General features: G+C 44.8%; 1 protein-coding gene across 1 annotated transcript in view; it reads left to right on the forward strand.

The window, feature by feature from the left end:
- SMAD3 (SMAD family member 3) overlaps positions 1-24,025 on the forward strand; it is an 86,768-nt gene that overhangs the window by 36,999 nt on the left and 25,744 nt on the right. The window lies entirely within an intron of this gene.

A 24,025-nucleotide genomic window follows, 5' to 3' on the forward strand; every position in this document is an offset into this window, starting at 1 on the left:
AGCCTTGGCCTGACCCAGCAGGGCTCTTACGTTCTTACGTTGCATAGACTAAGGGGGCAATCCTATGCATGTTTAAACAGAAAAAAGTCCTGACTGGGAGTTCTAGGACTGTGCCTTAAATGTTTCAGCTCTACACCAGCTTCCGTGCACTGGAGAGGGCCACCTATGAGTGTAGATGCTCTACACAATCAGAAATATTGGGGATGCTGATTGCGTAGAGTGCATCAGTGCCCCTATTCAGATCATCTGCCCTACGTGGAAGTTGGGGGCAGGGGTGGTGGGGCGTGGTGCTGTTGGGGTCAGAACGAGAGGCGTGGTCATGTTTCCTCCTTCTTGCATTCATTCATGAGTAGGTCTGAAAGGGGCTTCTGATACTGGCCCCTTATTGAATGCATGCAAACGGGGAGTGTTTTCTTGTGGTGACTTCTGTGAGCAAAATAGGGATCTCGGAACCTTCTAGGCAAGTTACCTGAGGCAGTAGTCACTCACCTTTTGCTGGGATCCCTTCAAAAAGTCACTATGCTGTAACTGTTGCTTCACTTTACATGTATTTTCAGAATTTTTTCTCTGTGAGATTTGTACAGCTTGACCTTATGAAAAACCCCTGTTGGGGTGTGTGTGGGTGTGCGTGCGCCTGTGTGCGTGTTTGTGTTGCATGTTTTTTAAAAAAATCACACTTCCTCTTTCTAATTTAAGCTTCAGTTTTCAGCCGCTGGTTCTCATTGTGCCTTCCTGCTGGGCAGAATTGGTGCTAAATATGCAGTTTCTATACAAGCCTTCCTGGTACGTATTGGACTACAACTTCCATATAGTCCAGATGTATTGGACTACAACTCCCATCATCCCTAGCCAGCATGGCCATTGTACTTTGTGTTCAAATTTTAAAAAGCAAAATTCTGTACTAACAGTAGGCGAGTTCTGTAAGCTATGTTTATAGGGAAATTGGCATGTATCTGCTTCTTTGCGTAATTTATTTTGCTTGTGCTTGTTGTTGGGAGGGGCTAGAAAAGCCCCCCCCACACACACACACACAAACGCAGGAACCTGCACACACATTTCTGAGTTTCACCACTAATTTCCTACTCCCCCCCCCAAAGCCTGTATTGGCTGGTAGGTGGAGAGAACCAGAGGGGAACGGCAGTGGGGGAACCTACCCGGGGTTGTCTGTGCTCCCTTCTACACTGGAGAAGGGGTGGACATGTGAGGTTTGTCACACAGGATCTTTCCAAACCTGGATTAATTGTTCAGTACATCTAAACAATCGGTTGTTTGTGGTGAATTAAAATAATCTAAACTGTGTCTGATGAGGCTAAATGTGTATTTAACCGATATGAGATAAGAGTAGTTTATATACAGGCAAGGGACAGTTAATACTACAGAGTCTGGAATGGAAGTCCCGTATTAGATCATAGTTTAAATTCTGGCCAAGCGTCTCATGCAGACAGTTCCTTAATCATTCACTCCTGGCAAAGGGTCGGCCTGAACTATTACGTATTTGTAGAATCTGCCAAAGCAGTCTGATGGGCAGAGTAGTGGATGTGTTCCTTGAAATCCTGGATTCTAATCCTTGCTCAGTTGTGTACGCCCTGTGTGGTCTTGGGCAAGCTGCTGTCTCTCGGCCTTAACAGTAAGGATGAACACGATGTGGACTTTAACTCAACTTTAAACACTGATTTAATCACTTTAAGTCAGTATACCACAAGAGAGTCTGCAGCACGAAGGTAATAAACAGATGACGTCTGCAAGAAGTGTAAGTGAGCTCTACTTTGGCACCCAGTTACAATTATCTAGCAATTTATATGCTCCAGGCTGTACCATATATGGAGAGCCAGAGTGGAAATGTCCTACTGAGGATGTTCCCAGTGACCTGTGCCCCCCACTGTGCCTTCTTCGGAGGGAGGGGGATAAGGCAAAGCTTTTCATCCTCTGTGTCTGTCTTTTGGAACTGTATTTGCTAGCAAGAGCATCAGCTCCTGGTTTGTGATTCCCTACGATTTATTAACATTAGACATGTGGCAGGCGGTCTTGCTGGAAATGGAGGACAAGACAGCCCCCACTCCTTTTGGCAAAGTGCTTGAAGTGTTAGTTTTCCAAAGCAGCACCCTTCATCTGGTGGATCATAACCTACACCTGAATTCTAAATGTTCTGTGTATTTTTAAATGTGCACTTTTAACACTTAAATTGTAAGCTGCTCTGTGTGTGGCCCACATGAGTTAGAAAAGCAGGGGAATAATGTTTTAAAATAAATAAAATCTTCCATGAGGCTGGAGGCAGGTTTTTTCAGAGCTGAAGATGGTTTAGAAGACAGATCTATGCTTGTGATGTGCCTACTAAAGTGGGTTGCACCAGTTGTGCCACAACCACCTTTTGGCAAGGGGGATAGGGAGAGGTTAAATGGGGTAAGGGAGGGGGAGGAAGATGGTAGAGACAAAATAATAAGCAAGATGGAAGTATTCAAAGTGAGTCTCATGTCTTACATTGGGCACTGGGAAAGAAGGAAAGGGGTGCGTTGTGGCTTTAAGAGACCTCGTTCAGTCTGCTGTTCTTCCAGTCAACCAAGTCAGGTTTATAACCCTCTTGTTGGTTTTAAAGTAATTCAGGATCAGCTGCCCAACTTCTGTGCTTTTATTGTCCACTTGGAGTTTTATTGGCTCCTTCAGACGAAGGCCTTACTGTTACCATCCGTAAAGCAGGCTAACTCTGACATTTCCCTGTGTGGTTCCTTTTAGGGCGAACAGTACGCAAAGCCTCCCCCGTTCAGACTGCAAGCGTTCTTTCCTGAAATATGGAGAGGCTTTTTCATACTTCTTGCCATCACTGCTGCTGGCCCAGGGAACATGAACTACCACAGCAGAGGAGTGGGCCAAAGGGTTTGCCAGCCCTTCTGTGGCCACCCAACGTCACCAGTTGCCAGCAATGGAGGGCGGGGCTGGTCTGTCTTTAATTTTCTATTTTTTATATGGGTTTAGTAATTCATGTATGCCACTTCTGATTTTGTCAGCTGCCTTGAGCAAACTAATAGAAAGGAGGGATATAAATTTAATAAATGAAGCTAAACAGCTATTTAAAATGTTAATCATCGCAATGGAAGAACATAATTAAGGGATTCCTTTTTTACTGGGACTTGGATGGGGACTGAGGCATTGAGCCAACAATTTCTGGCTTAGCCAGATGTGTACAAAAAATTAGGCCTGGGGGCAAAGTCTGGGCCTTCCCTAGCAACCAGCCTTGGGAAGCCTACTATGGCCATGGGAGAGATGCTGTAACCATGGCAACTGGCTGTGCCTGGACTCTCTCTCTTGGGCCAGAGACTTAACCTTTAGTAACCTTCACCCTTGTCATGTGACCGGAGGAGGGTAATAAAAGCCAGCCCCTCCTCGAGACCAGCCATATGGAGTCCCTTGGGAGGGGAGGGGGTGCATGGAGAGGAGCGCAGGATGGCGGGGGGTGCAGCCCCCCCCCAGGATCAGCCCCCCTTCCATCGCCCCTTCTTTCAGCTCTCTAAAGGCAGGCTGCTGGGAACAAGGCCTGACCAGTCGGAAAATCTGGCTTGACATGCCTCTGTTTCATCTGCTTTTTTTGGAGTTGAGGCCCTGTTGTGCCATGAACAGGCTGGTCATTGAAGTTTAACATAAAGAGATGCTCCACAAGGGAGAACAGTAAATGCAGCAGACTTTCTATTACTTAGTTACTTACTTATTTTTGATCCAAGTTTTCTTGTCTGAGCAAATTGCTACGGATATCTGAAGCAGGGTAGTTTGGAGAGCAGGTGTGTTTCTCACATTACGTGGTGGCAACCCCAGGTTTCTCACCAGGCATTCACTTGCCAAGGAGCTGTAGCCACTGAGGAGTACCTCTGTATGGTTGAGTTGTCTTTGCAGTCATGTGATTTTTCATGCTGTGTGGGCACACTTAAAGGGAAAAGGAAAAAGTGTGTGTGTATGGAGTGCACACACTTTTCTCTAGGGCAGATTTATTTATTTATTGTATTCTTCTGCCACACAAGTGGGCAACACATGGCCCATGGGCTGCATGAGGCCCCCAGGGAGAGTTTTATGGCCCCCACCAGGTCTCTTGCCTCAAGCTCTCTTATCTTTGCTGCTTGCCAAGTACTGCAAAAACAGAAGGCCCATCAAAATGGGATGTGTTTGGCTTGGTATGTCAAAAGATGTGTAGGCAGGTCTGGAACATGTGCATGCTCAGCCACAGATGTGGAAAATATAATGGAACAGCTTGTTCTAGAGGAAACAAAAAGGGCTGTCACTATTTGGAAATATGCTTGCATGCCTGGTAGCATTGCCATAAGAGCCCCAGATGGCCAGCCAGGACTGCCCTGAGATCAGGCTTCCCCAAACTGGTGTCTTCCAGATGAGTTGGCCTACAACTCCAATTGTGCCCAGCCAGTATGGCCAGACTGACTGAGGATGATGTGTGATGTAGTCCAACACATCTGGAGGGCACCAGGTTGGGGAAGGCCGACTTAAATCATTGCTAGGTGGGAGTCAAGCTGATTTACTAGAACGGACATGGGCAATAGTTGGTGGTTTGAGGGGGAGTGAAAAGCAATGTAGTAGGGTTTCTGTGTAACCAGGAACACCATCTGTGACGGGAGGGATTGCTGCCCATGATTCTTGAGAGGCTTGCACTTACAGGGCTTTTTTAAAAGCAAGATTTATTTGTTTTAGAAATGGTAGTTGGTTTTGCTACGTACTTACATGGGGCCAGTGGTGGAAAAAGTATGATGATTGCATGGTGGAGGTCTAGTGGTGTGTGTGTATTCCTGCAGTACTCCAAGTTCCAAATCCACTATAGCTTCTGCACATTAGTTCTATGGTTTTCTCTTTCTCATCTCAGCCCCATTTGTATTAGCGGGGCCTCCTTTTCAAGAAACTAATGTAATTTCTGCAACAGTTGTGTATGGATGTGCTTTCGCCCAACTCACACTCTCTGGCTAGTGCACTATATCCCACTTCTTTTGCTTCTGTTATTTATAAACTCAGGCAAGCATAGTGTTTTATATTAAACTAAAGATGCCATATTGCATACTGTTAAATTTTACTAAGGGCCTGGCATATCTTTTAGGCAAAGATACCTCAATCTGTGCCTAAAAATCAGAGATGCTTAAATCAAGTTAAATGGAAAAAGCTAAGAAGGTAGTTCAGTGAAGACATTCATCTGTATAGACCCCCTCTCCAAAAGGGAGGCTCCTTTAATGACTCCTAACATTGGCTGTCTTCTTTGATGCAGCTTTGTTAATAAGCCTCCAAAAGTTAGTAGCCCGCAAAAATGTTTGCTAGCCGGCTGCGAACTGGCTGAATAGAGCTGGATTTCTATGCTAGGTGTGGAGGAGGGAGCTTCCCTCATGTAGCAGCCTGCTTAGTTTTTATGGTGGATGCAGAGGAGGGACAGAATGGTTCATCCTTTATTCACCAGCTTGCTCACTCGCCTGCAGTGGAATTCCTGGTCGCCAATGGCTATCAGGCTAGCGCTTAAATATAAAGCTGCTTTAATGCTCTTTGGAAACATTGGCTTCTAAGGGATCTACTGCCCAGTAAGTAGTTCTGCTGGAATAAGTGAAGTTGCTTGCAGGATTATTGGGTGCTCTGGGAAGAGTGAAAGTTAAAAATCTGGCCTTGGAATGACTCTCTCCGCCTGTTCCCATCACATTCGAAGTTTTAATTTGCGTAAACTGTGAATCACAGGATGCAATGTTATTTTGACTTTGACAGCTGTTGAGAAGAGAGGGAAGAACCTTGTGGCTTTTGCATATTTTTAAATCCCTGAGGTTCTAATGTGTAATATAATCAGTCAGGATTATAAATGCTAGTGAAATAGGTGTCAGTAGGTGTTGTTGCCAGCTTTAGATGTGACCTTCTAAATATGCTCTGGACTGTGCTTGGGTTTTTTTGTTTTTAATCCCGAAGAAAGAGATTTTAATGCTCATACTGTGAAATTTTGTGGATTTAGGAAAGCAGCCAAATTGAAAGATAATGTTCATTTCTTGTTTCCTGTGTGTATTTGGATGTGTAAGTTTACAGTTGCCACTAGCCCTGTGCGTGTGTGTGCATGCGTGCACATGCGTGTGTGTGTGTATGCAAAAATGCATGCTTGTTGCTGCTCAGAGGTCTCAGTTCAACCGATCTTTCATAGGCAGCAGGTGTCAGACCTTTCTAATCTGCTGGTGTCTTAAAATCCCGATCCTCACAAAAGGGTGTCAAGTTCCTGACTGAGGGAAGAGTTCACATGCAGTCCCCTGAGGTGCTCAAATCTGTGCAGGGGTTACACGACAGCCCCCTCCTGGTCTCATCCTGGTTTGCCTATGGAAATACTCATGCTGATGTAGGGGGAAGAAAGAAAGAATGAAAGAAACCACCCTGGAAAATCTTATTTGAAGGATGGAATATACATTTATTAATAAATACTTAATAAAATAAAAATAAGATTTGGCATTTCATTGGACTCACTTTTTTGTTCAAAGGATAATGCAAGGGGCTGGAGCAATGAGGCGGGGGAGAGTGGGATGCACTACAATAATAGATTATATCACAGTTAAATTGTGGGCTGCTGACAAGGCTGTTTCCTGTCCTGGATGCTTCCTGTTTGCAGTGGCTGTCAGTGCTCCAGTGCTGCCAGCCATGTTTTCATACGATACTTTGCAGGTGCACAGTTATACATGGATACCATCATGTCTGACAGCACCCGCTGAAGGAGCGGCGGAGAAGGGTGGAAGGACAAGCTGGAGAAATGCCATTGGCCCAACGTATGGTCCTTTGGTTCCCTCTCTTCCCCTTGCACTGCTTTCCAAAGTGGGTGGGCTTTTGAACAGTCCCTCAATAATTTATGTGGGGAGAGAAAGAGGGATGTAATGAACACCTGTTGAGATCAGCCCTGTGTTGTCTATATTAAATGGCAGGTTTTTTCTCTCAACTCTTGTAAAGGATTGCAGATCGTACAGTCAGGGGCAGAAATATCGGAACAAGGATAACTGTTTTGGCAGTTGGCCTCTGTACACTATCACATTGAAGTTGAAAGGAAACACACCCAGATGGGAGTGAAGTCAGGACTTCCAGCTGTAATGCAAGGGGTTTGACAAAAGTGGGGCACTAACCATTCAGGAAGTACAGACAGCGGCATACACACACACCCATTGTTGGTGGCCCATAAGTAATGGAACGAATGGCTGACAAGCAGCTGCATGGCCAGGTGTGGCCTGTTTCCTGGGTACCCCATGACCAATCAAGCAGATAAAAGGCCTGGAGCTGGTTCTGAGTGTTACATTTGCATTTGGTAGCTGTTCACTGGAACTTCCAACATGAGGTCTAAAGAGGTGTCCATGCGAGTGAAGGAGGCCATTTATTAGGCTCATCATTAGGCTCATCATTAAGCTGAGGAAACAAAATAAACCCATCAGAGAGATAGCAAACACAGTGGGAGTGGCCAATACAACAGTGTGGAACATCCTGAAAAAGAAGGAATGAACTGGCAAACTCAGCAACAGCAAAAAGCCTGGAAGACCACGGAAGACAACTAAAGTGGATGACCACAGAATTCTGCTCATGGTGAAGAGGAACCCTTTCACAACATCTAGCCAGGTCAAGAACACTCTTGTGGAGGTGGGCATGTCATTGTCAACATCTACAGTCAAGCGACGACTTTATGAATGTAAATACAGAGGCTTCACAACAAGGTGCAAACCACTGGTAACACTCAAGAGCAGAAAGGCCAGATTAGCCTTTGCCAGCAAACACCGTTCTGGAATAAGATTCTTTGGACTGACGAAACCAGGATTAACTTGTACCAGAATGATGGGAAGAGAAAAGTATGGCGAAGGAAAGGAACAGCTCATGATCCAAAGCATACCACATCATCTGTCAACCATGGTGGAGGCAGTGTTATGGCCTGGGCATGTATGGCTGCCAATGGAACTGGGTCACTGGTGTTTATTGATGACCTGACTGCTGATAAAAGCAGCAGGATGAATTCTGAAGTGTATAGGGCTGTACTTTCTGCTCAGATTCAGCCGTATGCTGCCAAACTGATAGGACGCTGCTTCATATTGCAGATGGATAATGACCCCAAACATAGAGCAAAAGCTACCGAAGAGTTTCTAAAGGCAAAGAAGTGGGATGTTCTTCAATGGCCAAAGCAGTCACCTGATCTCAACCCAACAGAGCATGCTTTTCACTTACTGAAGACAAGACTGAAGGCAGAAAGACCCACAAACAAGCAGCAGCTGAAGGCAGCTGCAGTAAAGGCCTGGCAAAGCATTTTGAGGGAGGAAACTCAGCATTTGGTCATGTCCATGGGTTCCAGACTTCAGGCAGTCATTGACTGCAAAGGATTTTCATCCAGGTATTAAAGGCGATCCTTAAGTTTGAAATGATGTTGGTTTGTTCCATTACTTACGAGCCACCAACGATGGGGATGTGTGCATGCCACTGGCTGTACTTCCTGAATGGTTAGTGCCCCACTTTTGTCAAACCCCTTGCATTACAGCTGGAAGTCCTGACTTCGCTCCCATCTGGGTGTGTTTCCTTTCAACTTCAATGTGGTGGTGTACAGAGGCCAACTGCCAAAACAGTTATCCTTGTTCCAATATTTCTGGCCCTGACTATTTCAGAAGAGTTTTACATATGTAAAGCAGGGCCCTTACCTTAGCACAAACAAGAATGATTTACTTGTGTGACAGAAAGCAAAGACTAAGTCTTCAGCGATTAGGGAGAAATTAACATTTTGTCTATTGTGTAATGTAGGAACAGATTCCAAATGTTTGTTGTTAATATTGATCTGGAAACGGCTTTCAACAGATTGCTGTCAGCTTTTTAGAGAAAGGTTTTTGAGCATTCTGAAACTGGGGATGCTTTCTGCGGGGTTGTGGATTAATTAAACTCTAGGCATTGACCTGGCTCGCTCACGCATAATGCTAGCCCATAATTTATTTAATCCATGGTTAACCCAGGGTTTGTTGCCCTACCCAGGGTTTGTCTGGCAGACAGTCAAACTGTGGTTTGTTTTCTCAATCCCTGGGTTGTTTGTTACCCTCCTCTTTTGCCCACTCCCTCTCTGTGTCCCAAATGCCTTTGCAGTGCTGTAGTACTGGCATGTAGGGCGACTGGGTTTTTTTACCACTCTTGCCCGCCTATCTGTAGCCTGGTAAAACATCCCATGAACAACCCATGATTTTGGATTCATATGTAATGACAACCCATGGTTTAAACAACTCACAACCCAACAACAATCCATGGATATTCTTTCTAGGTTGTGCGTGATTAACAAACCACGGTTGTTAGCATGGCTGGGTTTGAACATCATGACAACCCAGAATTCAATAGCCCATGGGTTATTTGTGAACCAGGTTATTCTATTTGGGGTCTGGGGGAGAATGAAATTGGGGACAATTCATACAGTCAGTCTGCCATGGTTGAGGGAGTGTGTCAGTGTGAAGTTTACATGCTGTGAAGAGCTTTTTGCAGTGGATTTACCATGTGCTCGGCTTGTACCTCAACCATGCTTACCACAACACAGGAAAAGTGTTCAAAGCAGTTGTGGGAAGGCTTTTTTATACCGAGTCCATCCATGGGTCTATCTGGCTCAGGATTGTCTATCCATGTTGACTGGCAGTGATTTCCCAAGATTTCAGGCAGGAATCTTTCCCAGCCCTGTCCATCCCAGCCCTGCCTTGGATTGAGCCTGGGGCCATTTGCATGCAAGCACAGGCTCTACTTCAGAGCCATGGGCCGTCTCCCTTAGGGCCATAGTGTTGGGGAGGGAGTGGCCACTTAGCTGCATAACATTTCAGGATTCTGCCCTACATGTTTGGCTTAGAATAGGATTCTAAATAGCAACTCACTTGATCACCTGTGGCAAAGAATTTTTTCTAGGCAATCCGGAAGGGAAACTGGTAAAAGCTTCCCCTTTCAAGGGTGCAAATAACTATGTGTGGGCAAGCAGGCAGACTAGTAACACTTTTCTATGGGCTACTGACTGTGTGTGTGTGTGTGTGTGTGTGTTGTATGTATATGTATTTACAAGGCTGGCTTAGAATGTACCAACTTTGAGCACAGATTTCAAGTGTTCATTGTCAACATATTATATTTCTTTACAAATTCAAAGCATTTGTCAAAAATTGTCAAAAACAAGTCCTGCCAGACAAATCTGATCTCATTTTTTGATCAAGTAACCTCCCTTGTAGACCGTGGCAATGCTGTAGACATCATATACCTCGACTTCAGCAAAGCTTTCGACAAAGTGCCCCATGATATCCTGAGTAGCAAACTAGCTCAAAGTGGGCTAGATGAAACAACGATCCGGTGGATCCACAGTTGGCTACAATCGGACTCAAAGAGTGCTTATCAATGGGACCTTCTCAAACTGGGGAGAGGTAACGAGTGGGGTACCGCAGGGCTCAGTCCTGGGCCCAGTGCTCTTCAACATTTGTATTAATGACTTGGAGGAGGAGGTGCAGGGAATGCTGATCAAATTTGCAGATGACACAAAACGGGGCGGGATAGCTAATACTTTGGAAGACAGAAACCAAATTCAAAGTGATCTGGATAGACTGGAGCGCTGGGCAGAAAACAACAGAATGACATTTAATAGGGATAAATGCCAAGTTCTGCATCTAGGAAAAAGAAACCAAATGCACAGTTACAAGATGGGTGATATGTAGCTCAACCACACTACAAGCGAGAAGGATCTTGGAATTGTTGTCGATCACAAGCTGAATATGAGCCAACAATGTGATGTGGCTGCAAAAAAGGCAAATACTATTTGGGGCTGCATTCATAGAAGCATAGCTTCCAAATCCCGGGAAGTATTAGTTCCCCTCTACTCAGCACTGGTTAGGCCTCATCTGGAGTACTGTGTCCAGTTCTGGGCACCACACTTTAAGAAGGATGCAGACAAACTGGAGAGGGTTCAGAGGAGGGCAACAAAGATGATCAGGGGACTGGAAACAAAGCCCTATGAAGAGAGACTGAAAGAACTGGACATGTTTAGCCTTGAGAAGAGAAGACTGAGGGGAGATATGATAGCACTCTTCAAGTACTTGAAAGGTTGTCACAGAGAAGAAGGCCAGGATCTCTTCTTGATCATCCCAGAGTGCAGGACATGGAATAATGGGCTCAAGTTACAGGAAGCCAGATTCCGGCTGAACATCAGGAAAAACGTCCTGACTGTAAGAGCAATACGACAATGGAACCAATTACCTGGGGAGGTGGTGGGCTCTCCCACACTGGAGGCCTTCAAGACGAGGCTGGATTTGTCAGGGATGCTCTGACTTGGATTCCTGCCTTGAGCAGGGGGTTGGACTCGATGACCTTGTAGACCCCTTCCAACCCTACTATTCTATGATTCTATGATTTCTCTCTCTCCTGCAAAGAATGGTTCTGGATTCCAAACATGTCAGTATGGAGAAAAGCTCTCTTTTAAGGTATTAAAAAAACCTTATTTACTAACTCCAAATGTTGGCTCTTTAGCTGCATTGAGATTGTTGCCTTTGTGGTGCCATGAGAAGCTAGCTGGCATATTGCCTAGACAGCATATATGGCCCCAGAAACCCTGAATAGAGAGTTTTCTCAGAGAAAGAGAGAGTGGGAGAGTCCCTTCCTTTCTATCTGTCAAACTGCTCCCATCAAGGTGTTAGGAATGTGTATAGATGGCCAGATGGTCCAGCCCACATGGCTGTGGGAAATTCTTCTTTTGTTAGCTGGAGACTGGAACCCCTATTTCTGTCTCCTCAGAGATTGGACAAACTTTTCTCTCTCAGCCCCCCGCCTATAAGCAGCAGAATTTAAATGGCTTGTTGTATCCTACTGTTGTCGCGTGTCTTACCTGGAAGAAAACTGTCCTTTATAGTCTTTCAGTATCTGTAAGATTGGGACCTGCCTAGATTTTCATCTTGGCAACTTAGCATGGGACATGATTAAAAGACGGGAGAGAAAGGCAGCCCAAGGAAAAAATCTGGGAGTTTCTGCTTGCAAACCATGTGCTCTGCTACTCCACTAAGGCCCTCTTTGTTGGATGAAATTGATTTAGGGTCAGATGTGGTCCAGATGCTCCAGAGTCAGTGATGTCTGGTCAGTTGGTCAGGCTATATCTTTCTTCTTTTTGCTGAACAATGAGGTGAAAACCAAAACTGCCATCATACTGTGGCCAGAAATTGAAAAACAAATAGTTGTGTCTGATTAAAGTCAGCTTGTGTTCTATTGGCTGTACTTGGGATGAATGTATATCACGGTTTGGAGGTTTAGGGTGCTTCCAGATAAGGTTTTTATCATGCCATTACCCTGCCTCATTCATGGAATTTTACAGGGCATCAAAACGATGGCGTTGTCCACTCGCAGTCCTCCTGTGTTTTCCCATCACTTCTTCTGTCTTTTTTCTGTCGGCAGAGAATCCAATAAGAAAAGGCAGAGTAGCTGCACAAGGCCTTCTGATTGATAGTACTAGGAGCCCTCCGTCTGGAAGTACTGTTACACTGGAATCTATTTACATGACTTTAGTAAACATTGTAGTAGGTCCTGGAGCTTTAAGGTGCTACTGAACGTTAAAGCGTGCACAAAAGAAAAAAAATAGCGTGCCTGACAGCAGCTGTTTCTACTCAGTTGGTCAAGTAGAAAGGGCTGGTGATCTCATTTCCCTCCGAGCCTCCTATGCAAGCATAACACTTGGGAAACCACAGTGAAGTTTCCTGAGCCACAAAGGCATGGACCAGGGAGCATTGCCTGATATTATAACCTCGGAAACTATTCCAGAGTACTTCGTCAAGCCTTAGAAGTGCTGGAGAAAGCTTCCTCCATGTTGTCAATGAGGGATGGGGGTGGTAGAGTAGTGGAGGAAGGAAACTATATCTGTCTGTTGACTGAATGTTGACTCCTTTCAGGGAGAATTCCTGGGAACGTTCTCAGTGTCTGATAAGAACATAAGAACTGCCTTGTTGAATCAGACCAAGGTTACATCTAGTCCAGCATTTGGTTTCCAGTAGCATTCAGCCAGATACCTGTGGAAGCCCTCAAGCGGAACATGAAAGTTGTGGCCCCTTCCCAAGTTGCTTGCCCCCAGCATTTGATATATTCTGCGGTATGGTGCTTCTGTACATGGGAGTGGGGTGTTTACCCTCCGTGCATTTGTCTAATCCCTTTTTTAGCTCATCAGAACTAACACCATCGTCCATATCTTGTGGCAGGGAATTCCAAGCTAATTATTTTGCACAACACAATCCTTCTTTTAGTTTGCTCTGAATGTACTGGCAGTCATTTTCAGTGGGTTAGCTTATCAGTAAGGATATTAGTAAGAAGGAAGCTTATCCCAAAACCAAATTAATCTTGCTTGCATTATATTGATTTATTCACAGCAGGGAAAAGTGGAAATCAAAATGTTGGCCTTAAGGTTCAGTTTAATTGCTCAGTATTTGTCCAACGTCAGATTCCCTAAACAATGAAAGTTCTGTCTCAGAAGAGTAATGTGTCATTTATAGAAGAGAGAAATCGGCTCTGAAATCTAACAATTCTTGAGCATTTTATTTTTGGTGGTTGAGCAACCATTGCTGATTCTAAGGACATCATCACAACAGGCACTTGTTCGTTGCCCTTTTGCAAAAATCACTACCTCAGACCTGGAGCTCTGGAAATGTCTTTAAACTTAGAATGTGTCTTGCACTGGGCCTCTGTTGACCGATAAAATTGTCCCTGGCAGCTGGAGGAAAAAGAATTTAAAAACGATTCCCACTATAGTTAAAAAGACACAGTACTGTTTTGCTGTTATAAAAAAAAATAATGTTTGATAAGAGCCCCAATTAATCTTTTAACGGGTTTTAAATTAGAGCCATTAAAGAAAAGTTGCTTTGAATTACAGGTTTTTAAAATCATCTTTATTTTTATGGTGCTTGAAGTTATGGGAAGACAAAGGCACACACTCGTAGGATAAAGGTCCATGTTCAGTAGTGGTGGTGATAGCGTACATGCTTCTTTGCATGCAGAAGTTTCTGGGTTCAGCCCTATCCATCTCTAGTTAAAAGCTAGCAAAGCTGTGAAAAGACCTCTATCTGCTGGCTGTTTTCTAATACTCTCTCCAGCCAGTCTAGTACTGGGCTAGATAGGTTGACTATAAGACAGCTTCAGATACACTATTTTAGTTATATGAGCTGCATGGCACAGCATTTTTGCGACTTGGGAGTGCAGAGTACTGGAAGTTGTGTGTTTTTAATTCCATTGTGATTGGTAATTAAGATCTTTGGAGAAAGTTTTTTTCCAGCAGTTTGAACAGTCAGGAGGTTTTTCCTGATGTTCAGCCAGAATCTGGCTTCCTGTAACTTGAGCCCATTATTCCGTGTCCTGCATTCTGGGTTGATTGAAAAGAGATCCTGGCCTTCCTCTCTGTGACAACTTTTCAAGTACTTGAAGAGCGCTATCCTATCTCCCCTTTCTTTTCTCAAGACTAAACACTTTCTCTTCTCAAGGCTAAACATGCCCATGTTGGCTTTGAGTATCCATGTTGGCTTTGAGTAATCTCTGCATTGTTTTCAAGGTGCTTACAGATGAACTGCTTTATCATCTGCTCCAGAATTTTCCCAGGAATTGATTGATGTCAGACTGACTGGTCTGTAGTTCCCAGGTTCCTCCTTTTTACCCTTTTTGAAGATAGGGACAACGTTAGCCCTCCTCCAGTCATCTGGCACTTCACCCATCCTCCAGGATTTCTCAAAGATAATAGATGGTGGTTCTGAGAGTTCTTCTGCCAGTTCCTTTATTACTCTAGGGTGCAGTTCATCTGGCCCTGGAGATTTGAACTCATTCAAGTTATTTGGAACATGTAACAAATGAACTGAGATGTGCTGCATGACCCACAGCCATGCACTTTATCTGCAGTTATGGTTCTTACACTTTTAGTAGGATGACAGAAAACTTAGTAACAGTATATTAGGTAAGCAGCAGGTCTGTCTTCTCTCTCTCTCACTCACACTCTCTCTCTCTCTCTCTCTCTCTTTCCTTCTTTCTTTCTGCTTCATATAAGAATTTTTGCTGATGTCTGAGTTGAAGCTAGTAGTGCAGTGCCAGTGCAACATTTTTCAGCAAAACATCATAATGTTAATAGAAATATAATTTAGTACTTTGTTCTGAAAAATAAGGATGAAGTCTATTCAGCCAATGTTGAGAGAAACTGCTAAGCCAACTAATATAATCTTTTCTTTAGCCACTAGAGCACAATGAACATTGTGATGGAAGCGATGAAAAATGTGGAAGTTTATGCTGACTTTGGCAATTGATCATAAAAATGCACTTTTGCAGGTAGCTGTCTCTTTTCAACTTGCATCCTAATTACTGAGTTTAGAAAGAGAAATCTTAGGAATGATGTCCAATCTCAACACTCGTGCTTGGGGCTGCGATGGAATGAACAGTATCCAAGGCTCTGGTGATACCACTGAGTATGGAACTTGTGCCAGCAAAGACAGAGAGTGATCTATTTCAGCTTAGCATGTTCAGGCTGTAGGGTCTGCCTGTACCAGTCCATTTGGGCATATTCTGCCCTATGTTGAGCCATCAGGAACAGGTATTGTCCACATCTTATCTTGCCTCAGGTATGCTCCAGTTCCAGAAGATTTATTCAGTAAATCTACACACTTCATGAAACTGGTACTAATCTTATTGCCTAGTTTTTCATTCATTCATTCATTCATTCATTTATTAAATTTATTAATCGCCCATCTGGCTGGTCACCCAACCACTCTGGGCGATGTACAAAGCATATAATAAAACAGTTTAAACAATAAAATTCTACAATAAAGACATTTTCTAAAATACCCTAACCCACCCCAAATGCCTGCCTGAACAACCACGTTTTTAATGCATGGCGGAAGCTCATTAAAGAGGGGGCATGGCGGAGTTCCCTAGGGAGGGAGTTCCACAGAGTGGGGGCCACCACAGAAAAGGCCCTCTCCCTCGTCATCAGGTGACACAAATGCATGTGTAAACCAGTTCAGAGATTTCAACATGATGCAGTTTCAAATGTAGCTTTCATTCACTAGTTGGCTCCAGGTGGCCAAAAAGGCTAGCCAAAAAGTGTTATAGAAGTTGGCTGTTCCTTTCTCTGAAGGCATGAATGTCTAATGTAAATATATGTAGGCTCCTACCTTTAATAGACTTGTTCGCCTTTATAGCCATGTCACTTAACACTAGCAACGCTGGTTTTGTGGAGAGCTGGAGAGTTGACAGGTGCTTGATTTGGCTATGTTGTTTTGTAGCATACAGTGCCAATTCTAAACCGAAACCATTTTATCTTTCTACATGCTGGAAGGGGTGCATGTAAAGCGCTCATCTCTAATTGCTGCTCAGCGGCTGGTTAATTGAACTGTTTGCCAGTAGCGTCCTTGGTGCTGTATGAAGAGGGGATAAAATGCCTGATGAGCTTGAAACAAACCCCACTGCAAAGCCAAGAACAGAATGGTCTGCGAATAGCAGAAGTTAGGGCATTTGAATAAAGAAAATAACAGCAAGAGCTTTGGACTGTTTCTGGAACACATTGTGTGTTTTTGTTTTAGTTTTGTGATTTTTAAAAAAGAGAGAGAATTTGGATGATTTTTCTCACGAAGCAGACATTCAGTGGTGCTGACTCTCAGTACACAGACTTACTGCTGTGGTGAGGGGGTGTGATTGGCTGTCCATATGGGCAAGCCAGTTGGTTTAGCTGAGGTGTGTGTGTGTGTTTCTTTCAGAGGGCCGAGTGGGTGTGCAAAGCAAAGCCCTTAGTCACGGGAAAATGTGAGGTTTGGAAGAAGAGTTGTATTTGCCTTTACTCCATCACCGCCCCCAAACAACAGTTGTGCATGTCCACTTCTTGCTTCCCACCATATTTGGTGTAATACAGAAAAACACAGTCTGGTCTCTGGCCTAGCATAGTGAATGAAAGCTACATTTGAAAGTGCATCATGTTGAAATCTCTGGACTGGTTTACACATGCATTTGTGTCACCTGATGACTGCAGCATCAAATGATGAAGTGCATGTGTGAACGGGCCACCACAGATCTGTCACCACAGGTAGAGTACCCTTTACTACTGCCTGAGATCGCCTCCAGGGCACTGCTTCACAGCATTCAGCTGCCGCTCATCAAGCCTACAGTAATCCAGTGATGTAGATGCACATAACTATTCTTCCAAAGTTGAAGATGTTAGAGATGAGCATGCCTTTTCTGGTCTACTCATGCATTGAAAGGAGATAGAATTAACTGTACCACTTCAGACTATGGATGGGGGGGGGGAATGCATCCTTACGTTACCCCTCCCAAAATTTTAATCCCCACAAATAAGAAACTAGCACTTCTTCCTGAAGTGCTGGTTTTCTGCCAGTTGGAGCTTTTTAATGGCAGGGAGTTTTCAAGAAACATTATTACCCATCTGCTGTCTCAAGTGGCCTCTCTGCCATCTAATTCTGCTGCATGGTCAGGCTTCCGTTATACTAAAATTATAGGTGCACTTTCTCTATTGGGAAAAGCAATGGTTACATTCCACAAAGGCTATTGGTAGGATGGATGGATGACTTTGTACTTGTCCCTGTGTTTGAGTAGATGCTAATAAATGCCATGGAGGAATTGCTGAAGATTGGGAAGAGGGCTACTTGTGGGTAGATTTGCTGTGGCTCTTTCCACTGCATCTTGCAAAATTTAATCTAGTGTGTATCCCTTCCCCTCCCCATTTTGTTTGTTTAATAAGCAACAACATTCTGTTTAAAGACTCCTCTGGTATTTGTACTAATGCAGTAGATGTCTGTTGCTGTGATACTGGGATTTTTCATGGAGAACTTGGCGTTTTCATTTGGTGTCTTTGTATCCTATTGAGAAGCTGTTCCTTATGCCAGTAGTGGTCCCTTCTGGAAGAATGTTCTCTCTTTTCAAAAATTGGATCTGATAAGCTAAATCCTGGCTGTGTGTTTCTTCCTCCTCATGTCTGTGTGTGTGATGTCATTTGGATACTGCAATGTGGATTATGAAATCTTTGCTCTAAGGATTACTTAGTTTACAAATAATATGTCCAGTTCTCCTAGTGTTAGAAGTACCTAGCAGACTCTTGATGCTAATCTTATCAGTGCAGTGATGAAAAGCAGCCTTCCCCAACTATGTGCCCTCCACATATGTTGGACTAAACCCCCGTCATCCATCAGCCAGCATACAGACAATTTGCGTTATTTTTGTATGTCTTTTATCCTAAAATATGGATTTTTGCATGCATTTTGAGCCAAGAACTGCATTACAACTTTTGGAGAAGTGCAAAATCAAAGGATAGCTACATTCCAGTCTGCATTTTAGTCTGGCAAGTGTGGATCGGGTTGGTTTACTTAAAATGAGGAGTGAATGAAATCTAAATAGTCTGGGAGACACAATCATGTGATAAACATAACATCTAGTCTGGGTCGGTGTGGAAGGAGGTGGGTGCCTTTTGGCTTTTTTTTACCTAAATTCTCCTGTCTGGTTTTGCCCATGACTTGACCACAGTGCTTCTGACCTGTGCTTTGAAAGAAGCAGAGTGGCCCAGGTACTTCTGTGTTAATTTTTAGACACGTGGTGTTGAAACTAAGATTGCTTTTAAAAATCCTGCATTTCTAGAAAAATGGAACTACTAAGGTTTGCAAGTAATCTTTGATATCTATGTGTTGTGCAACAATTAACTTTTCAAATGCCTTATCAAGCCCTTTATCCTTCCCACACTGTTTGGCATGCATTCTGTATCTGTTTATGGAACTGGGTTTTCTTTCTCTATGGATGTTGAGTCATCATTAAGGAAGTCAGAGCTATAAAACTAACTCAGTTGTCTCTTTGCTGTCCTTTTCACCTTTCTTCCCTCCCAAAAGCAGTCTGTTCCTCCCAAGAAGCATAAGCTCTTTCTCTTCTCCTTCTCTTCTTGTGGAAACTTGGGGGGTTGTTTTGATGAGTGAAAAGCAAGTCTTTTTGCCATCAGGTGCATTTGACCCTTGGGGAAAGTCTGTGAGAGCCTCTCCTGTGATGAAGCATGCGGTCGATGTGCAGGAAATGATTCATCCTGCACTCGCTCGTTAGCAACTTGATCGAGGTCAGAGAAAACTGGAGGCTGGACAAAAGGAAAAGAAGTTGGTTTAGTGCCGCAATAAGTCCTAGTTTTATTGAGGAGATGGAGCGTTGTTGTACGTGTTTTGCTATGTCTTGGGGTGGCTTATCCGTGTGCTTTTAATTAGCCCTGGAAATGTTTTGGCAAAATATAGTGTAGCACGTTTTGGAATAAAACTAGTTCCAGGGCTAATGAAACACAGACATGTAGGCCATCCTTGAAAATCTGCTCACAATACTTACTAGCCTGCCTGCTCACACATGCCTCTGTCTGACGTTTGTGGCACATCAGTTGCCTAAATAAACCCACCTTCCCTACCTGGCCACCATAAGAGACCAGCTGAGTGCCTCTAGATACCCCTCATGTAGACTGCAGCTGGGGCTCCTGGACTAAGAGGGATCACCTCTGTACTGGGAGGAGCATCATCTCTATTCTTTGCCCCCAGCCACAGGGCTGGAATGACAGAGAGCAACTCAGAAGCTTCCTCCTGGCCTCCTCTCAACGCATGCGTGTGTGCTCCCTCCTCCCCACCTCGAAAGCAGAGACTGGTTGAGTAGAGGGCCAGTGGGGTTTCATGACTACATGGCAGATTTTCCCCAATCCCAGGAGTGCTTCTCTACTTGCTCTCCCCCCGCCCCACCACCCGCTCTCTCATTTAAGATGGGCAAAAATGGGCTAATCTAGTCATACTTTCAGGAAGGAAGTAGTGGGTCTGGATTATTCATTGGATGCAGAAAGCTGTACCACTTTCAAAACTTAAAAATACAAAAGCCTCATCATTTCTTAAAGGAGTTGGGTGGTTGTTTAGCTGTCCCTCTTCCTTTCTCTCTCTCTTTGAGTTTGGGGGTTGGTAGCAGTCCTCTGTAAGAAGAATACCCCTGGAAAAGCAGAGCTTTGCTTGCACTTGCTCTCTTAAGACTATATTCCTGCAATTGGGCATAGCCAGTGTGCAAGTTCAGGTGATGAGCTCAGTCTCCTGATCCTCAGGCCAGAGTTGGCTGCCCTTTCTTTAAGCAATTCCATGTTTATGCAAGAGAGTCTTAATCTCCTTGACATTCCACTCTCTTCTTGCTCTGGTGAAACTCCCCCTTGGATCATGTACAGAGTTGAGACATAAGTGAATTGGCATGCCTGGAGCCTCTTCTGAAAAACAACAACCAAGAGTTTTGTGGCACCTTAAAGTCTAACATTTATTCCCGCACAAGCTTTTGTGGAGTATAGTCCATTTCATCAGGTTCACCTGATTCATTCATTCTGATGAAGTGGATTATATTCCACAGAGGTTTATACCAGAATAAATGTATTTGTATTTAAGGTGCCACAAGACTCTTTGTTGCTTCTGCTGCAATAGACTGACTCTGTTACCTTCTAGAAATTTGGAGAAAAGGAGACATTGCAGAGGTCAGACTGGGTCCTTCATATATCCAAGAGTGCTTGACCAGCAGTCTTAGACCCATGACTGCTGTGCATTGTGATGAGCTTTGCCTTCCTCACCAAAATGTACTTGAGATGGGAAAAGATCTTTTCTCTCTGTCGAGTCACATCCTGGCCCTTTCTCTGCTGAAGTTAAACAGCTACAGCAACAACGTCACAACAACCTGGCAATTAAGGGCTGGCAGTGGAGCATAATTATGGGCCCCTTTTTTAGTTTAGCTGTCTCTGCTGGAGGAAGGAGCCAAGCGTGAGTGAATGGGCTGTGTGCACCAGTGGGCGGCTCATTCATAGTGTGCCAGGATCCTCCATGATTCCGTCTTCCTGTTGGGTCCAAACGCACCCACTGTACAGTCTGCTCTGACTAGCAGAAGCTCTTCAAGGTCTCAGGCAGTACCCAGGGCTCCTGTTCAGTGGGGATGATGGAGGATGAATTGGGGACCTTCTACACATGTAAAGCATGTGCTCTACCACTGATCTATGGCTTCTTGTCAGAGGCATCCACCCTCCATGCTAAAAACACAATTCGGCTTCTGCACCAAGTACAGCTCTATAAATCAGGCAAGCAATGCAAATAGTCTCTTCTGATTCTTCTGCGTGATCTTACTCTGCTTCTGTAAATTATGAGTGGGGCTCAAGATTTAAGGAAGGCACCGACGCTCCACCTTCTGACCACTGTAGATCCTGCTCGAATCCCTTCTGGTGTTGCCTGCACATTGTCAAGCCTTAGAGGCCAAAAGTTTGCTTTTACAAAAAGAAGAAAAAGGGGTGAAAGCAGAGGCTCTTGGAACGTTGAATTCTGCATCCAATAGCGATTTCAGCACTTTTGCAATGTGAGCACATGGAATCATGGAAGCCAGGGACCTGGGATTACGCAGAAGAAGCTGACAGTTGGTGGTGACCCCGTGTCTCTTGCAAGCCTCTCTCTTGGAGCCCATGATTGTGCATTCTGGCGGGCTGGGTCCTCGTTACTCCACGGTCTGCCCCCTTCACTCCCCCCATCCTCCCTCTGTCTAAATGAAGATCTAGCTACGCTTCATAATCCAGGCTATGCCACTTGGGGAGCAGTCCGGAGTAACCACGTAGGGCTCCACCTTCCCCAGTGCATTGCAGGAGAGCCTTGTTTGTCCACATCTCCTTTTGCCTGGACACAACACGCAGGGAGGGGACATTCGGGACATTTGGCTGGGTTCAGTTTCAGCGTATGGGAGCGAACACAACTTCCTGCCACAGGAAATGGCACTGCTGATGCTGGACAGCAAGTGGCCAATGTTGCAACCTTCCATGAGAAGCTTGGACACTGAAACAGGGATGTTGCCAGTCAGCCATGGGTGTGGGAAAGCATCCCAGCTGGCATCAGTTCCATCCCAAATATGATGCTGGCAAGCCAGAGAGGCTGCTTAAATAGTAGGCAAGGGAACAGAAAAGCAGGGCGTAGTCAGGCCGCTGTGTTCACTTGAAGTTGACAGTGTATTTCTTGAAGGCTGATGGTTTGTAAAGCCACTCAGAATATGGCTTTGGTCAGTTTAATCCTAACACACAAGGGAAAAGCAGGTCTAACAGAAGTGGTCTTCCTTGCTTGAACCTGCTGTAGTAGCCTGTCCTCCTTAGAAACTCCTTCCTCACCAAGGTCCGATTGCAGTCTCTTGGGATATGCATCTTTGAGTGCAATGTGGGCACTCAAAGTTATTCTTTTTGGCTGCTCTCCACTCCTGAAATTCTCTTCCTGTATTCTTCATGTCTCTGCTCTGCTTTAAACTCAGAGAAGCCCTCTGTAATTACTGTCAATCATGTTGCACTTCTTAAAACGAAAACTATTACAAAATGTTCTGCAAAAGGTGCCTTTTGTTACAGGCAGGGGACTGATAGGCAGAACATTTTGTAATAGTTAAAAGATTTAGGGCCCAGACCCATAGGATGCAAACCTCCAAAGCCAATTAATTTCTCATCCAAATCACGTCAAATAAAATAAATTATTCAATTAATTTGCACCCTGCCCCAGATAGTCCCAAATCAGTAGCTCCTCTTCAATTAAAATTAATTTGCAGTGGTGTGGAAAAAATACGAAAAGGAGAGTGAGCGATAGGGATTTTCATGAGTCTCCCCATTACATACACGCACACCTAAAAATGACGACCTTTGTACCACGATGGAGTTTCAAAAATTTGACAGAATGCTAACCCAAAAGCAAGCCAAGAGCCGTTCAGGAGGTCACCCCCAGTTAATTTCCCAATTCCCATCCAGATCCTGCTTCAAAATTTTATAAATTCCCCTTCAATTAATTACCCCATTCATCAACCATCATTACCTCCATAAATTAGATTCAAAATGAAATGAAGTGGTGCACAGTTCTAGGGGTGGTGGTGTCAAAATACTGGGTGACGGTGAGAATTGGGGCGGCAGAGGAAAGAAGGCTAGGAGGGAAAGTAGAAGGAAGGCTGGAAGGAAAGAAGGAACAGGCAGGTTTGTGGGGGAGGATCAGAAGAAGGGGACGGATGGAGCACGGACTGGACAGCATGGAGGAGACAGAGGGAGCCTCGAAAGAGAAGGGGCGGAGGCAGGGAGAGGGTGGAACAAGGACTCTGCCACTTCTTCTGCTCTTCAATTCCTTGGGTTGTCTCTCCACTTGCTGGGGACTTAGGACTTTTCCTCCAAACCCCAACACATTCATACAGAGGAAGACCCAAGCAGAGCGGGCCAGGAAGACGCACACTATGTATCACCTCTGTATGCACCACAATCCAGGGCAGGGAGACACACAAAGGCAAGAGGAGCCATACCCCCCTACAGTAATCACTTGAGCTGGTTTTAATTTTATATGTTGCTTGCTTGCTTGCATTTTGCTATTGTTGCATTCAAAATTAGTGTGGCCCCTTTTGGTGTGGGTTTTAACGCCTTTCGTTAGTCCAGCCCTGTATGTAAGTACTGGCTTGGTAGCCGTAGGTGAACAGGAACTGCATGCAGGGGAGTGAGCGAGGCTGGCAGAAAAGGGACATAGCACTCTCTCCCACTTCTGTGTCCAAAACAGAAACAAAACAGGCTGCCAGGGGATGGAGGCCCCCTCTTTCGCAGTCATTGTAGAAATAGAGTGGGCTGCTGCTGGAGGGATGGAGCCCACCACAGGGCTGGCTCCAGGTTTGAGTGGGAGCTGGCCAAACTGCTCTTTGATGGGTCCCCTCCTCTGTCAACATGCCTTGGTGGGCTTACCAGGTAGCAGTGGCAGGCAGCAGCAGCAAGCCAGGGGGCTGGGGTCCACAATTTTAATTCCTCACTATGCCCCAGAGGGATGGTCCTGGGGGCATGGTGGCAAACTAAAATGGTAGTTAGACCCAACCACCTGGAACAGCTAGGGGAAAAAATGAAAGCGGGCCCTCAGGCATACATCAGGGCCCTGGCAGTTGCCCAAGAATGCTGGGTACTGATGCCAGCCCTGGCTCTCCCTCCCTCCCTCCTCCGCTAGCTGCCAGCAGGCAAATAACACTTTCTGCAGGCTAGTGACTTTCATGGTCTTATTTACAA

This window comes from Heloderma suspectum, chromosome 11 (genome assembly GCF_057233095.1).
Source record: "Heloderma suspectum isolate Gila_16-S chromosome 11, 16-S_ref, whole genome shotgun sequence".
Classification (NCBI taxonomy): Eukaryota; Metazoa; Chordata; class Lepidosauria; order Squamata; family Helodermatidae; genus Heloderma; species Heloderma suspectum.